The sequence below is a fragment of the Tupaia chinensis genome, unplaced genomic scaffold, assembly GCF_000334495.1.
Source record: "Tupaia chinensis unplaced genomic scaffold, TupChi_1.0 Scaffold000708_1, whole genome shotgun sequence".
Classification (NCBI taxonomy): Eukaryota; Metazoa; Chordata; class Mammalia; order Scandentia; family Tupaiidae; genus Tupaia; species Tupaia belangeri.
Window position 1 is genome coordinate 1,617,082 of NW_006160231.1, and position 17,521 is coordinate 1,634,602.

The following is a 17,521-nucleotide window of genomic DNA, read 5'->3' on the forward strand; positions in this document are numbered from 1 at the left end:
AGGACTGTCAGAATACAGGGAGTCTGATTTTATTAGGCTGGTGTAAACGCAATTTCGGTTTTGGACTATGAATTTTAAATCGTCATAACTAGGCTCAAGCACATCTGTATTAAGCAAAATAGGAAACTTTGTGATCAGCACAGTTTTACTAATGAGAAATAGGTCTGTGCCTATAACATGAAAATCCATGCTTTGGGATTTGGTAACTCTTGAAAAGCATCTTCTGTATCCCTGCAAAAAAGTTGTCGAGATGCGTAAAGAAGTGTCGTAGCCGGATGGCAAGAGGTCAGGTGAATGTGGTGGATAAGGCAAAACTTTGTAGCCCAATTCGTTCAACTTTTAAAGCAGTGGGTGTACAGCCTGCGGTCAGGGGCTGTCTTGGAAAGAACTGGGCCCTTTCTGTTGAGCAGTGCCAGCTACAGGCTGCAGTTTTCGATGCATCTCATGGGCTTGCTGAGCACACTTCTCAGATGTGGTGGTTTTATGGAGATTCAGAGAGCTATAGCAGATCAGACCCCACCCAACACCGATCATGAGCTTTGTTTGTTTGTTTGTTTGTTTGATGCAAGTTTGGCTTTGGGAAGTACTTTGGATCTGCTTCTAGGTCTAATCACTGAGTTGGTATATCACCAGTTGTATAAAATCCACTTTTTGTTGCATGTCTCAAATTGATCAAGAAGTGTTTCATTGTTGTTGTGTAGAGTAAAAGAAGACAACACTTCAAAATGATTTTTAAAATTTTTCAGTCAGTTCATGAGGCACCCATTTACTGAGCTTTTTCACCTTTCCAGTTTGCTTCAAATGCCAAACAGTTGTAGAATGGTGGACACCGAGTTCTTCAGCAATTTCTCATGTAGTTGGAAGAGGATCAGCTTCTATGACCTCTCTTCATTGACCTGTCCACTTCTGATGGCCGGCCACTATGCTCCTATCGTCAAGGGCCACCCACCACTGCACTACACGGTCATGCCGTACAGTGGCAGCCCTGGGGCAGTGCGTGCTGATCTTGCTAGTTGTCTCCGCTGCTTTAGGACCCATTTTGAACTTGAATACAAAATTGCTTGAATTTGCCTTTGATCTAACATCATTTCCATAGTCTAAGATACAAATGTAAAATAAACAGCAAGTAATAATTCATAAGTGAAAAAGCATAAAAGGAGAAGTACACATTAAAGTAATGTATAACATGACCACATTTACTTAAGAATGTATCCACTATCAAATGGCAAATTGCAACAATGCAAAACTGCGATTGCTTTTGCACCAACCTGACTGGCTTTCTTGAATATGACAAGAGAGAGTCAGTTAATGATACTGTGTTAGTAAGGACTCTTGGCTGCATGTGACAAACTGGTTAAAGTCATAAAGGGGGTGGGGATTGGTTTCCTTATGTAATTGGGAGGTCCCACAGCGTGACCAGCGCCAGACGTAGAATGAAGGCAGATGCTGTCACGGATGAAAGGCATCTGTCCTCTGCTTCACCTCTGGCCTCCTTTCCTCTGCCGTATAGATGGGCCAAGAGGGCAGCTCTCTGTCTACCCTGTCCTTGTGGCTGGTGTCCTAGGGAAAGAACTGTCAGAATACAGGGAGTCTGATTTTATTAGGCTGGTGTAAACGCAATTTCGGTTTTGGACTATGAATTTTAAATCGTCATAACTAGGCTCAAGCACATCTGTATTAAGCAAAATAGGAAACTTTGTGATCAGCACAGTTTTACTAATGAGAAATAGGTCTGTGCCTATAACATGAAAATCCATGCTTTGGGATTTGGTAACTCTTGAAAAGCATCTTCTGTATCCCTGCAAAAAAGTTGTCGAGATGCGTAAAGAAGTGTCGTAGCCGGATGGCAAGAGGTCAGGTGAATGTGGTGGATAAGGCAAAACTTTGTAGCCCAATTCGTTCAACTTTTAAAGCAGTGGGTGTACAGCCTGCGGTCAGGGGCTGTCTTGGAAAGAACTGGGCCCTTTCTGTTGAGCAGTGCCAGCTACAGGCTGCAGTTTTCGATGCATCTCATGGGCTTGCTGAGCACACTTCTCAGATGTGGTGGTTTTATGGAGATTCAGAGAGCTATAGCAGATCAGACCCCACCCAACACCGATCATGAGCTTTGTTTGTTTGTTTGTTTGTTTGATGCAAGTTTGGCTTTGGGAAGTACTTTGGATCTGCTTCTAGGTCTAATCACTGAGTTGGTATATCACCAGTTGTATAAAATCCACTTTTTGTTGCATGTCTCAAATTGATCAAGAAGTGTTTCATTGTTGTTGTGTAGAGTAAAAGAAGACAACACTTCAAAATGATTTTTAAAATTTTTCAGTCAGTTCATGAGGCACCCATTTACTGAGCTTTTTCACCTTTCCAGTTTGCTTCAAATGCCAAACAGTTGTAGAATGGTGGACACCGAGTTCTTCAGCAATTTCTCATGTAGTTGGAAGAGGATCAGCTTCTATGACCTCTCTTCATTGACCTGTCCACTTCTGATGGCCGGCCACTATGCTCCTATCGTCAAGGCTCTCGTCTCCTTTGCCAGACTTCGGCAGCCACCACTGCACTACACGGTCATGCCGTACAGTGGCAGCCCTGGGGCAGTGCGTGCTGATCTTGCTAGTTGTCTCCGCTGCTTTAGGACCCATTTTGAACTTGAATACAAAATTGCTTGAATTTGCCTTTGATCTAACATCATTTCCATAGTCTAAGATACAAATGTAAAATAAACAGCAAGTAATAATTCATAAGTGAAAAAGCATAAAATGAGAAGTACACATTAAAGTAATGTATAACATGACCACATTTACTTAAGAATGTATCCACTATCAAATGGCAAATTGCAACAATGCAAAACTGCGATTGCTTTTGCACCAACCTGACTGGCTTTCTTGAATATGACAAGAGAGAGTCAGTTAATGATACTGTGTTAGTAAGGACTCTTGGCTGCATGTGACAAACTGGTTAAAGTCATAAAGGGGGTGGGGATTGGTTTCCTTATGTAATTGGGAGGTCCCACAGCGTGACCAGCGCCAGACGTAGAATGAAGGCAGATGCTGTCACGGATGAAAGGCATCTGTCCTCTGCTTCACCTCTGGCCTCCTTTCCTCTGCCGTATAGATGGGCCAAGAGGGCAGCTCTCTGTCTACCCTGTCCTTGTGGCTGGTGTCCTGATGAAGCAGATGTGCGTTTGCCCAGCCAGCCCCCAGAAGTTATTGAAAACATCAAGGGGGTGGTTGATGCTTCCCATTTGCCTATCTTTAGGGTCATCGCCTGTCTTTATACTAACCCTGAGGACCAAGGTGTGAGTTGGCTGGCCAGTCTGTGCCGTTTGCTCACTCTCAGAGGCCTAGCTTTGCATAGGGTTGTCTCCAGCCATGCCACACAGACCAAGTGGGAGGAAAAGTTCTGTCGAATAGAGACAGAGGGACAGAAGAAGATGTCCATTATCCCCAACAATGTTCTGATCTCCCAAGTATATTGCCTTCATGGTGAAGCTAACAGAAATACCAGCTCATATCTAGCTGAAGAAGGGGAAAAATTAAAACAGGATCAAAAGGATAGAGGTTACACAGTTAAGAGTTGTTTTTTTGGGACAAGCAGTTAGCGTAATGGCTATGTCGCTGGACTCCCATGTAGTCGACTGCTGTTTGAGTCCCGGACCCAGTGGCTTAAACTCACACCGGGTGCATGTGCGTGCGTGCCCAAGATCCCAGGAGGAGAATGGACGAGAAGGGATTGCAGCGTGGCTATCACCACTGGGGTGGGGGTGATTTCTTGCTTTCTGTCTCTCTGTCTGTCTCTGTCTGGCGAGTGCACGTGCCCTATAGCAAAAACCTCTCCAAAAAAAAAAAAAAAAAAAAAAGAATTATTTTTTGAGTGCTCAGAAAATAGTATGAATTCTATGTGGAGGAGTAAAATAATGTGTAAAGTTTCCTTTTGCTCTTTTAATACACAAAGGGTCTTTATAAACTCAAGATTATTTTTAGTCCCACAAAGGTCTGGTTCATGGTAGCTTGCCAGAATTCGTGTAATGGAATGGTGTATTTGAGGATGCTAAATGTTTGATCAGCTGAGAAGCCTATCTACTTCCGACCTGCTTCAGTGCGTCTGCATTATCGGCCAGAGTCCTCACACCCTCGTTCGTAGTCATCGTTTTGACAGGATAATACACTAAAACATTAAGCGGATAGAATTCATTCTAAATAGCATGTAACATCCTAGGCAACTGCTCTTCTCCGGCTGACGAGACGTTTTATTTTCCTTTGATAGAAATATATTGAAGATTACATTTTCAGTTAAAATATCCTCCAAAGTTTGCCCTAACCATATGTACTTTCAGAGTTTTCTTTTATCATAAAAATGATGATAGAATTTACCAACATAAGACTTTCATTTTAAAAGTTTATCGATATGTATTTAGCATACATTTTATTGATAGCCAATCTTTTCGAAAAGGATCGGAAGGGCCCAGATGACGCAGAAGTAAGACGTGTGTTCTGCACGGCTGACCCGCAGCGGCGGGTTCCCGGTCTGTGTTTGGAGGCCTCCCTGAGTAAGCTGGCCGTGCACATGCCTGTGGCCCAGGCTGCTGGAGGCCGGGGTGGGGCGCAGCCTCAGGACCCCACAGGGGCTGCCTTCTCTCTGCCTTCTCCTATCTCTCTTGCTTGCTTGCTCATGGGAGAAATAAATAAGTAAATTTTTAAAAGAAAAGGATTTGTAGTGCTTATAATAAGGAAATATGTACATTAACAAAAAATCAAACCCAAACAAGGACAAGAAAGCAAACGTGCCAGTCACAAAATCATATATGTGTATTACGTATGTATTATATAATCATGTATTGTATGTGGTGTATATCATTGTATAATATACACACATATATAAAATTGAACATAAAGTTGACCCTGAGCTTCCCAGCAGCAGGGGCAAAATAATGGAAATTCAGAACATTATTGTCATCTGAAAGGTAAATAAATAACCATAAAAATAGATGATAAAATAAGGTGACTTTTCCATGGTGTTAAGTTGTGAAACTAATTCCTCATATGAATTCCTTATATGGGAGACCTCAGGGAAGATAACGGACAGTAAAGAAACGGTGTGGTTCTGGACGAAGGCAAGGCCATTCACAATGAGTGATTCTGCCAAAGGGTCCCGGCTGCTTTCTGAGCTCTCCCTTGGCCCAAGGATTGATTTCAGTGATGCTTATGTTTTTTTCTTAAATATTTCTTTATAATCACTTTCTCAGATAGGCATTTAATGGGAGTGGGATAGTAGATAATAAAAATGGAAAGAATTGTTTGCTGAAGTCTTTGAATATTGAAAATCATTTATTGACCAAGGATCCATATGCCATGGAAAAGGAAAAAGGGCAGATTAAGTTTAAATTCTGGTATGGAAATGGAGAATTCTGACCTGTGTTCCCGCCGAGTATATTGTTTTCCATGTTACTTGGTATCATTTTATACACACTGTCAATATCTTTTTTTTAAATGCTGGAGGAAACGCGCTCGCTGGCTATGTGTGTGGGAGAGAGTGTCCCCCGCATGGGGCTCGGTCACCCCACAATTCCTTCCTTTCCATTTCTCTATCCTACTGAGATTTGGAACACATGCACCTGGCCTGTTTTCAACCCCCAGGACTGAGACTTCAACCACCATCAGCCACGTGGGGTCAGGCTCCTTTAACCACTAAGCTATGAGGCCAGACTAAACCGTATCTTCATGTAGAAAAACTTAGCTGCTTTTTATTTTATTTTATTATTATTTTTTAATGAACAGAGCTCCTGATCAGCTAACTTAACTACCTGAGGGTTTTTCCACCTTTGATTCAGAACCTCAGAAAATATTCCCCAACCTCCTCCTGAAGGACAATGATTTGGATGAGCTATTAGAAAGATGTGTCACTAATAGATGTTTTTGAAATTTCCTAAAAAGATCTGTTTAAACTTTAGTCTGAGCCAGTAAAGATGCTGAGCTCTTTCCTGTGGTTTTGATTCCTGGATCTGCCAAGTTGTTAGAATTTTCCTTATTGAGCAAGTAGAAGGGTCCATGGTGTTTGAATAATAATGATAAATCAAAAATAGCTATGACTGTTACCAAGTACATACCTCTGTATGCAGGTGTGGTGCTAAACTCTCACGTGTGTTACTTTATGTAACCTTCACCTGTTCAGAAAGCCTGTTATCCCCCTGTAATAATAAGAAAACTGAAACTCGGGGATAGCTGAGCTTACACAGCTAGGAAGTTGCAGAGCTAGGATTTGAACCAAAATCTCTTTATCAGCCAGTAACCACCACATGCTGTTGCCTGTGAAGGAACTCTGAGTTCTCACACATTAGCATTGGAGATCACTATACTATTTCTTTTTTCCTGGTATTTCCGACCAAAAAAATAAAAAATTGCCACTGATGCTTTGGACTTTGGACTTCCCTTAGACTCTGGCTTAAAGAAGTCCTTTTTCTTTTTCTTTTCTTTTTTTTTGAAGAGGTTTTTTGCTATAGGGCGCATGCGCTCACCAGACAAGACAGAGAGACAGAAAGCGAGAAATCACCCCCCGGGGGGATGGTCACGCCGCAATCCCTTCTCCTCCATTCTCCTGTCAGGATCCTGGGCATGCACGCACACGCGCCCGGCGTGAGTTTAAGCCACTGGGTTTGGGATGTGAACCACAGTCGACTACATGGGAGCCCAGCAACATAGCCATTATGCTAACTGCTGGCCCCAAAAAGTCCTTTTTCTTTTTAAGAAGACACATTTTTTTTTCTAAAACACTAGAATAGCTCATATTTTCATAGCAGAGTTATTGTACATTAACTTCTATACATAAATTTTTATCTAATAATGAATTTTGAGTATCTTCCTGAGCATTAAGACTAGAGTCATCTTCTAGATATTACTGAAATGTAGAGAGATTCATTTGGTTCTTAAAAGAGCCTATCCACCTTGCTGATAGCTTCGTAGCCCTCACTCGGCACCCCGACCTGCTGAGATAAAAAATGACTCATGAGGACGGGAGTTGGCACGATAGTTGTAGAGCTGCACTGCCCGTACGGTAGCCACTGGCCACATGTGACTGCTTTTTAATTTAAACTATCTTTTCATTTTTGTGTAGGCCATATGTGCTTGTTGGAGACAGAGAAAGAAAGTGAAAAAGAGAGAAAGATAAATCATTCCTGGGGGTAAGGGGTAGCCACACTGCAATCCTTTGTCCTCGTTCTCCTCTTGAGAGTTTGGGTATGCACACGCACATGCCCAGTGTGATTTTTAATATGTCAGGTCTGGGACTCAAACCACACTCGGCCATGTGGGATCCAGCCACCTTGACTTCCATTTCACCTGCCGATCCCTAAATTATTAGGTCATCGGTAAAGTCATGGCATATTTTTCCATGTTTTTCTATGCAAAAATGTGTTATGACTTTCTCAACAACCCAATATTTATTTCTTAAGTTAAACTAAAAATTCAGTTCCACAGGCACAATTTCAAATGCTCAATAACTACGTGTGACGACACAGGGCAAATTATAGAACATTTCCATACCATAGGAAATTCTTTTGGGTAGTGCAGCCCTAGAGTGTGTGTTTCCATGCCCTCTTCTTCCTATCTTCTTCTGTTTCCAAAACAATAGCGAGTGTACTCACCAGAGAGAGAGAGAGAGAAAGAGAAAGTAAGAAAGCAAGCTGCCAGGTTCAGGGCTTGAACTGTGGTTGGCCACGTAGGAGTACAGTGCCTTAACCGCCATATCACCTACTGGCCCCTTAAAAACAAAAACAAAATCAAACAAACAAAAAACTAGTTTCTATTTAGATATGATTGACATACAAAAAGCTGTAGGTATTTAATGTCTGTAAGTTGATGTTCTTGGCCATCTTATGGCTAATGGTCTACAGTAAGACTATGTGGACTATTCTATTAGTTTGTATTATTTAGGAAGAAAAAAACATTTTTAGAATAAATCTGATTATTTTCGTGTGTCCTGGTTGACTTTGATTGCTGTTCCAAGAAACAGAGGTGTATATTTTTCATCTTCTCATTTTTCAGTTCTAAGAACGTTTTGGTCCATGGACTTGTTGGTACATTGAATAGGTCTCATGGCACACACATGCCTACTGGGATGAACCAATTCTGCACTGGCCCGGGGCACTTCCGTTTTACACGAGGAAGCTTCTTTAGTCTGTCTTTTCCTTAGTGATGTTCCACAGTAAGCTCCTTTAGAGACATTTGTTGACTATATTTTTTTGCCAGTGGTATTCTGTCATTTGTGGTGGAACAGTAAACGAAAATTTTTGTTGAGTGCAGAGTAATCCTGAAAAGTTTCCTTTGGCCAAACAAGCCAAAGATGTGTAGTATTTCCTAGTGGTCAGCTTTGGACCCTCCAGACCCACACGCAAACAAGCAACCATTGCTTTTGCTCAGCTGTCCAAATAATCTGATTGAGACACAGAGAAGATCTCTGTTGAGAATGTTCTTTCTTGGTCATTGGGCACCTCATAACCAGACCTTTCTATTAATCATTATTATTCCAGTTTCAAGGATCCGAGGCTGTTTTCTGAGTTCATAAAGGTCACGATCAGTATTTATTCATAATTTCCAAGTGTTAGAAATTGCGAAGCAAAGTGATGGCATAAAGTAATCAGTTACGTTAATTTCCGATTTTGTGTAACTTTTTTTTTAAGTGTTTTTTGCTATAGGGCGTGTGTGTTCCAGACAGACAGAGACAGAAAGCAAGAAATCACCCCCCCAGAGGGGATGGCCATGCCGCAATCCCTTCTCCATTTTCCTCTCGGGATCTTGGGCACGCGCACACACACCTCTGTCATGAGTTTCAAGCCACCGGGTCCGGGACGCAAACCGCGGTCAATTACGTGGGAGTCCAGCAACATAGCCATTACACTAACTGCTGGTCTCATGATTTTGTGTAACTTTGGAAAATGTTTAAGTAAAGAGAAGTTGTAAGCCATTTGGGTGACTTTAAGACAACTGTTTTTCCTGTTAATAAGACATTTTGCTGAAACCAAAATTTGCTCAAAGATTCAGTGTCAGCAGTTGAATAAACCAAGAAGGAAATGCTATTCCTTATTTAAAGATAGTGATAATTATTCTTCCACACCCACTTGTGATATACCAGGAAGGTCAGCAAGACGTTCTTGTTATAGGAAACAATGGCATTTATGTGATACTATGTTAGATATTTGTTTCCTTTGTCATTAGGTTATTTTCCCCACCTACTCTTTTTCCCTGTTCTTTTGCTTTGACATGTCATGTTATACAGGGCATGTAAGACCAATAAACACTTTTAGAAACTATTTCCCTGATTTGAATTCCCCACCATCAGGCACATTGCTTACCAGCTAGGAAAAGGGCGTTGTTTCTTGAACAGCGGTCGTTCTCACTACAGCGCCAGGACCGATCCAGCTCGCGTTCGTCCGCGGAGATCTCTCTCATCTCGCTCGGCTGCGGGAAATGCGGCTGAAGCGACTGAGTCCGCGATGGAGAGAGAAAAGGAACAGTTCCGTAAACTTTATTGGTGGCTTAAGCTTTGAAACCACAGAAGAAAGTTTGAGGAGCTACTACGAGCAATGGGGAAAGCTTACAGACTGTGTGGTAATGAGGGATCCTGCAAGCCAAAGATCAAGAGGATTTGGTTTTGTGACTTTCTCATCCATGGCTGAGGTTGATGCTGCCGTGACTGCGAGACCTCATTCAATTGATGGGAGAGTCGTTGAGCCCAGACGTGCTGTGGCAAGAGAGGAGTCTGGAAAGCCAGGGGCTCATGTAACTGAAGAAGTTGTTTGTTGGTGGAATTAAAGAAGACACTGAGGAACATCACCTTAGAGATTATTTTGAGGAATATGGAAAAGTTGACACCATTGAGATAATTATGATTGGCGATCTGGAAAGAAAAGAGGCTTTGGCCTTGTTACTTTTGATGACCATGATCCCGTGGGTAAAACTGCATTGCAGAAATACCACACTATCAACGGACACAACACAGAAGTAAGAAAGGCTTTGTCAGACAAGAAATGCAGGAAGTCCAAAGTTCTAGGAGTGGGAGAGGACGCAATTTCGGTTTTGGAGATTCACATGGTGGGGGTGAAAATTTTGGACCAGGACCAGGAAGTAACTGTAGAGGAGGATCTGATGGGTATGGAAGTGGACGTGGCTTTGGGGATGGCTATAATGGTTATGGAGGCAGACCTGGAGGCGGACCTGGAGGTGGCAATTTTGGAGGTAGCCCTGGTCATGGAGGAGGAAGAGGAGGGTATGGTAGTGGAGGACCTGGATATGGCAACCAGGGTGGGGGCTACAGAAGTGGTTATGACAACTATGGAGGAGGAAATTACAGAAGTGGAAATTACAATGATTTTGGAAACTATAACCAGCAACCTTCTAACTATGGTCCAATGAAGAGTGGAAACTTTGGTGGTAGCAGGAACATGGGGGGACCATATGGTGGAGGAGGCACTGGAGAAACTAGGGGTTATGGTGGGAGGAGCCGATATTGAGCTTCTTCCTCTTTGCCATGGGCTTCACTGTATAAATAGGAGAGGATGAGAGCCCAGAGGTAACAGAACAGCTTCAGGTTATCGAAATAACAATGTTAAGGGAACTCTAATCTCAGTCATGCATAACTATGCAGTGATGTGGCGGAAGACACCAGAGCAGATGCAGCAAGCCATTTTGGGAATAGACTGGATTATTTAATAACAGTACCTTACTTTGGAGAAAGGATTGTAAAAAAAAAAAAAAATGCCTTTGAGACAGTTTCTTAGCTTTTTAATTTCTAGTGGTCTTTGTAAAGTGTAGAAGCATTCCTTCTTTGATAATGTTAAATTTGTAAGTTTCAGGTGACATCTGAAAACTTTTTAAAGATTTTTCTCAAAGCTTTGAAAAGCTATTAGCCAGGATCATGGTGTAATAAGACATGATGTTTTCCCTTTAAACAATTTAAGTACGTGTGTAGAGTTAAGAAGCTGTTGTACATTTATGATTTAATAAAATAATTCTGAAGAAAAAAAAACAGCTAGAAAAAGGTTAAAGAAAGTAATGCTAATGAACAAAAGATGTAATGTCTTCTATATGCATTTTGGTAGCATTCCACTGAAATTCTATTTTGATTCCTTCATTCAATAGCAATAATAATGTTTTCATGACTACCACAGCTTGAAACACACACACACACTCTCTCTCTCTCTTCCCCCCTCTCTCTTCCTCTCTCTCCTCTTTTGCCAGTCTGTCTTAAGGCAGTGGCAGACGTCTGATTGGCAGGTTCTGTTTATTCTGTGACCAGATTCCTTCTAAAAGAAGGCAGGCCATGGCAGCCTGAAGCCTATTGGCCAGGCATACTCTAGACCCTCCCCCTCTTTTTTTTTTTTTTTTTCATGGCACACACCAGAGCGAAGTCTGTGCGGAATCCTAAACCAGTCCAATTTACATCCATTCATGAATCTGTGACGTCAGCAAGCCTTTGGGCTCCTTTGCGGTGGGTTGGAGGATCGGATGCGTGGTATCTCCTTCCCCCTTATTTTTCTAATTCTGCACGCTTTTTACATTCACCTTCCATCTTTTTAAAGCAAGAAAATGGAACAGCATGTGTAGGAATTCTTCATTGCTGTGAGTATTGCACTGTGTTTTTGTTTCATCAGCATTTATTTCACAAGGACAGACGGAGAATGTATCTGTGATTTGAGATGATTAGGAAACGTATTCCGGAGGGGAGGCATGGTGAGACAGACAGGCGAGGCAGAGGCGGAGAGAAACTCGAAACCCCGTTAAAGCCAGAGCCTCTGAAACTGACAGCTGGTTTTCCTGTGCTTGTCTGCCTGCTAGACGTGGACATTTTTCATTTACGGTTCTGCACGTTACCTCTGGATGCTGGCTTGGCTTCCCCAAAGGGAGATTTATTTCTCTGAGAGATGATGTGGATGGTGTTGGAGGAAAAGCCCAAAACTCCGGAAAGGTGCTGGGAGAAGCCGGGCCAGCAAGACAGGACAGGTCCTATCCTGCCCGGCTCTGCTGTCCCTCCTGTCGTTTTTCACCTTTCACCTTGCCTTTGTTTCATAATTGTGGGACAGTCAGCGTCTTGCCATTGCGGTTGGGAGAAGAGGAGTGCGGTACACCATTTTCCAGGAGCTCTTATGATGGGCGCTATTGTAACGTATTTACATACATTGGAAGCTCTTTCGTCGCGGTATGCATTTTATTTATATTGTCAAAAACCTGGAAGTTTGCACCAGATGCAGAAAGGGAACTATCTTTAAATTCTAATTTTCAAAAGATCACCTAACGAAAACTAAAGCGTGCTTTCCGACAGTGTCTCATAATTTTATTGCATAGAAATGCCCCTGAGTGTTTTTCTAAGACGATCTTCCAATTGAAAGCGCTTTATGCCGCTGTGTTTGGGAAACATGGAAAAGTTCCGATATGTTCCATATGTGAAGTTGACCTAAGAGTTTACTTGGAATTTTAACAGGGAGATAGTATTTGTGACTGAATTTATTTTTCAAGGCCCTGGTTTATTCTGGTGAAAGTTGTGATGTTAAAAAGAGGGATGTGACACTGACATGTTCTGCCCCAGGGCAGCTCCTCACCCAAATAATCTAATAGCATTTTCCAACTGCCTGACTTTGAGCATTTAATATACCAGTCTGCACCACGCACCTGGCTGTTCCTTCTGGGGAGAGAGAAGACAAAATGCTTACTGTTTCTTATCACCCAGCATTGTTATGTTTGCCTTCCATAATCAATACTAAGTTTGGAGATTTTCACGGTATAATCTTTTCTCAAGCCTTCTAGATTATGATCTTGATCTGTACTCAATTATGGCTTCATGTTTTGCTGTGTTTTTATTTGCTGGGTTGAACAAATGAGATAACATTTGAGACATACTTCTCTGTATTTGTAAACATCTTGACTTATTTCAGCTTTTTTTTATTTCTTGAAAATTTGTTGAAAGCAATTTTAAATTTATTTTAAATTATTGATGTCTACCAGATCAAAAGACTGAACTCTTGAGATATTTTTTGAGGTACGTGTACACACTCCAACATCTTAAGAAACGTTCATCAGACTGTCTTTTCGGCACATTTGCAAAAGAGAGCTTTACTTGCATGAAAGAAACAGTTTGCTCTTTGGATTTATTAAAGTAGAACTGTCCCTTTAAGGCACAGAGTGCATATAGAATCCTCTTCTCACCCCACTCCTAATGGCTGTATTCTAGATTATATTTATTTTTATGTATAGTGTACTTGTAGGAAAAAACAATAACTCTTAATTGTTTAATATCAAACAATAAAATCCTGTGTATCAGTGACTGTCAATAAACGGCTTTCTGTTTAAAAATTGAAGCCTCTCCAGAAGTAGGAATTAATTTATTTAGTAAACAAAGTCAGTCAAACCAGAGTCCTGTCCTGGGGAACTGTCAAAAGAATAGTTCCTCAGGGCCAGAGGCCACATCCCCTGGTAGATGACAAAACAACTGCACTTGGAATGGCAGAACCGGTCCGTTTAGTTTGCACTGTCTGCCCGCTTTCTGTGTGCTACAGCTGAGTTCATTGCGGGGAGCTCGAATGAATCAAGATAGCTAAGATGACCAATTCTGCCAGGTGGCAGCCTGACTTGCAGTTTTGATTAAAATAGGGAATGTTCTCCAAGAATACTCTGTAGCTAAAAAAAAAAAAAGAAAAGTCTTTCAAAGCTGTCACACTCCTGTCTGTGTCTGTTATTATTCTGTAAAGACATGGAAGAGACAAAGATTTAGAGATGCAATCTTGACTTCTTTTCTTCAGGGAGTGTAGAGGGCAAACTATCAGAAATAGACTTTAAAATTACCAGTGGAAGTTTTTTCTCTCCCTCTTACCCTTTTTTCTTTCCTTCCTCTTTCCCTTTTTTCTTTCCTTCCTCTTTTTTTCTTAATTTTTTTAAAAAAATAATTATTTTATTTAACCCTATATATTTTTATATTTGACCAGAGAGGAACAGAGTGAGCAAGCGAGTGAGAGAGAGAGAGAGAGAGAGAGAGAGAGAAAGTGAGAAAGCAAGCCACCAGGTCCGGGACTCAGACTGTGGTTGGCCATGTGAGAGTCCAGCGCCCTTAACCACCATGCCATCTGCTGGCTCCCCCTTTTCTTTTTTTACTAGTCAGTAGTTTTTTAGTATGGTTACAGAGCTATGCAACCATCACCACAATCAATTTTAAAACGTTTTTATTATCACAGAAAGGAGCCCTGTACCCAATAGTAGTCACTCATTTCTCCTCATGCTGCAGCCCTAGACAGCCACCACTCAACTTTCTCTCTATATAGGTTTGCCTATCTGTGCAATTCTTTATATATATATATATACACACCTCAGTCCAGCCTAGTTGAGAACATATCCTCATCAACAAATACTAAATCATATCCGCATCCCACAAATGACTTACCTGTCCATTTCCCCCCAAATTTCCTTTCCTACGCTCTTCTCGCTCTTCCCCTTCTCAACTCTTTCCACTTTGTCTCTAGTGTCCATAACAATTTTTAATGCTTATATGTCCTCCAGTCTTTCATTCTCTGCCATAGAGTACTGACAGTCGGTATATGTTAAGGGGAGACATACGACCTCTTTCATAGCCTGACTTATTTCACTCAGCAACAGATCTTCCATATTCGTCCACTTTCTATCAAATTCTAGGGCCTTGTTTTTTATGGCTGAGTAGTAGTCCATGGAGTATATGTGCCGCACCTTTTCAATCCATTCATCTGTGGACATGCGGGTTGGTTCCGTGTCTTAGCGATCGTGAATAAGGCTGCAATGAATATAGATGTGCAAGCGCTTTTCCGATTGAGCCTTCTCCTGCCCTTTGGGTAGATACCCAGGAGTGGAATTGCTGGGTCATATAGTAGCTCTATCTGAAGGTCTTTGAGGAACTTTCATACTGTTCTCCACAGTGGCTGGACCAATTTACAGTCCCTCCAACAGTGTAGGAGTGTTCCCCTTTCACCGGATCCCCGCCAGCACTTACTGGTTTTTGTTTTTTTAACCTTCACCATTCTGACTGGGGCTAGGTGGTTTCTCATTGTGGTTTTGATCTGCATCTCCTTTATGATGAGGGATGTGGAACATTTCTTCATGTGCTTTTTGGCGGTTTGTATGTCTTCCTTAGAGAGTTGTTTATTCAGCTCATTTTCCCATCTTTTAATTGAGCTAATCTTTTTTTTCCAGATAAACCACTTGAGTTCCCTGTGTATTCTGGTTATCAGACCTTTATCTGAGGCACAGTTAACAGAAATTCTCTCCCATTTTGAGGGTTGTTGATTCACACTAGTGACAGTGTCCTTTGCTGTGTAAAAAACTGCTTGATATGATGTAATCCCACTTGTCTATTTTGGGGATTATAGCTTGTGCTTGGGAGGGGGGGGTCTTACTTAAGAAGCCTTTGCCTACCCCAGTGTCTCCCAGAGTTTCCCCCAGTGTTTTCCAGCAGTAGTTTTATTGTTTGTGGTCTTAGGTTTAGATCTTTTATCCACTTTGAGCTGATTTTTGTTAATGGTGACAGATTGGGGTTCAGATTCATCTTTCTGCAGGTGGATACCCAGTTTTTCCAGCACTGTTTGCCAAAGAGATTTTCCTTTTCCCACTGGATTGACTGGTACCTTTTGTCAAAGATGAGTTGGCTGTATGTTTTGGGGTTTATTTCTGGGGTCTCCGCTCTGTTCCATTGGTCCTCATGTCTGTTTTTGTGCAATACCATGCTGTTTTGATTATCACAGCTTTGTAATATATTTTGGGGTCAGGAAATGAGATGCCCCTTACTCCACTCTTCTTACGCAGAATGGCTTTGGCAATATATGGTCTTTTATGATTCCAGACAAATTCTATACTTGTCTTTTCTAGATCTGTGAAGAACATTTCTTTTTTTTTGGAGAGATTTTTGCTATAGGGTGCGTGCGCTTGCCAGACAGACAGAGAGAGATATAGAGACAGAAAGCGAGAAATCACCCCCCAGGGGGGATGGTCATGCCGCAATCCCTTCTCCTCGATTCTCCTCTCGGGATCTTGGGCATGCACGCACACGCGCCCGGCGTGAGTTTTAAGTCACCGGGTCCGGGACGCGGTTGACTACGTGGGAGTCCAGCGACATAGCCATTACGCTAACTGCTGGTTCCCAAGAACGTTTCTTATAATTTTATAGGGATTGCATTAAAAATGTAGATTAGTTTGGGTAGGGTTGTCATTTCGATTGTATTAATTCTGTCAATCCAGGAACATGAGATGTCCTTCCACTTTTTTGTGTACTTTTTGATTTCCTTTTTAAGGTTTTCATAGTTCTCCTTATAGAGGTCTTTGACTTCCTTGGTTAGTTTTATTCCTAAGTATCTTATACTTCTTGTGGCTATGGTAAATGGGATTACTTCCTTTAGTTTTGTCTCTGTCTGCTTGTTGTTTGTATACAGAAATGCTACAGATTTTTGTAAGTTAATTTTGTATCCTGCCACTTTACTGTATGCATTTATTACTTCGAGGAGTTTCTTTGTGGTTACTGTTGGGTCTTCTATGTAAACAGTCATGTCATCTGCGCTACCTGTGCATTTCATATCAATGAAATCATACAATATATGGTCTTCCGTGACTATCTCTCCTGTAATGTAGCGTTTTCTAAGCTCATCCATGTTGTGATATGTATCAGTACTTCTTTTTATCGCTAACTGTTCCCATGCACATGATATACCACATTGTACTTATCCATTCTATCTATTGTTGAGCATTGTGACTGTTTAGTAATAATGCTGCTGTGTGCATTTGTGTGCAGATTTTTGTGTGAACATGTTTTCATTCTCTTGGGTATGTGCCTGGTCTTCAAAAAGGTCATAGAAAATGCTTGTTATGAAAAAAATTACGGGGAACCAGCAATTAGCATAATGGCTATGTCGCTGGACTCCGTAGTCGACTGCGGTTCACGTCTCGGACTCAGTGACTTAAAACTCACGCCGGGCATGTGTGCGTGCATACCCAAGATCCCGAGGGGAGAATGGAGGAGAAGAGATTGCGGTGTGACCATCCCCCCTGGGGGGTGATTTCTCGCTTTCTGTCTCTATGTCTCTCTGTGTCTGTCTGGCGAGCGCACACGCCCTATAGCGAAAAAAAAAAGAAGAAGTAAAAAAAATTATGTGTGGATTTCAAAATTTGTGCTTTAATTCTACTTTTCCACAAACTTTTTTTTTTCTTTTTTTGGAGAGGTTTTTTGCTATAGGGCGTGCACTTGCCAGAAAGACAGAGAAAGACAGAGAGACAGAAAGCGAGAAATCACCCCCCAGGAAGCATGGCCACACCACAATCCCTTCTCCTCCATTTCCCCTTCGGGATCTTGGGCATGCATGCACATGCGCCCGGTGTGAGTTTAAGCCACGGGGTCCAGAACTTGAACGTGGTTAACTACATGGGAGTCCAGCGACATAGCCATTAGCCATTACACTAACTGTTGGTCCCTCCACAAACTTTTTGAAGTACCCTCATATACCTAGGAGTGGAACTGATTGGTTATTTGATAACTATAG

At 41.7% G+C, this 17,521-nt stretch overlaps 1 protein-coding gene and 1 pseudogene across 1 annotated transcript in view; both read left to right on the top strand.

The window, feature by feature from the left end:
* The window catches only part of MAP3K13 (mitogen-activated protein kinase kinase kinase 13), a gene marked incomplete in the record, with an annotated part of 209,405 nt that overhangs the window by 70,042 nt on the left and 121,842 nt on the right, over nt 1-17,521 (top strand).
* LOC106736234 (heterogeneous nuclear ribonucleoproteins A2/B1 pseudogene) lies at nt 9,461-10,593 on the top strand (annotated as a pseudogene).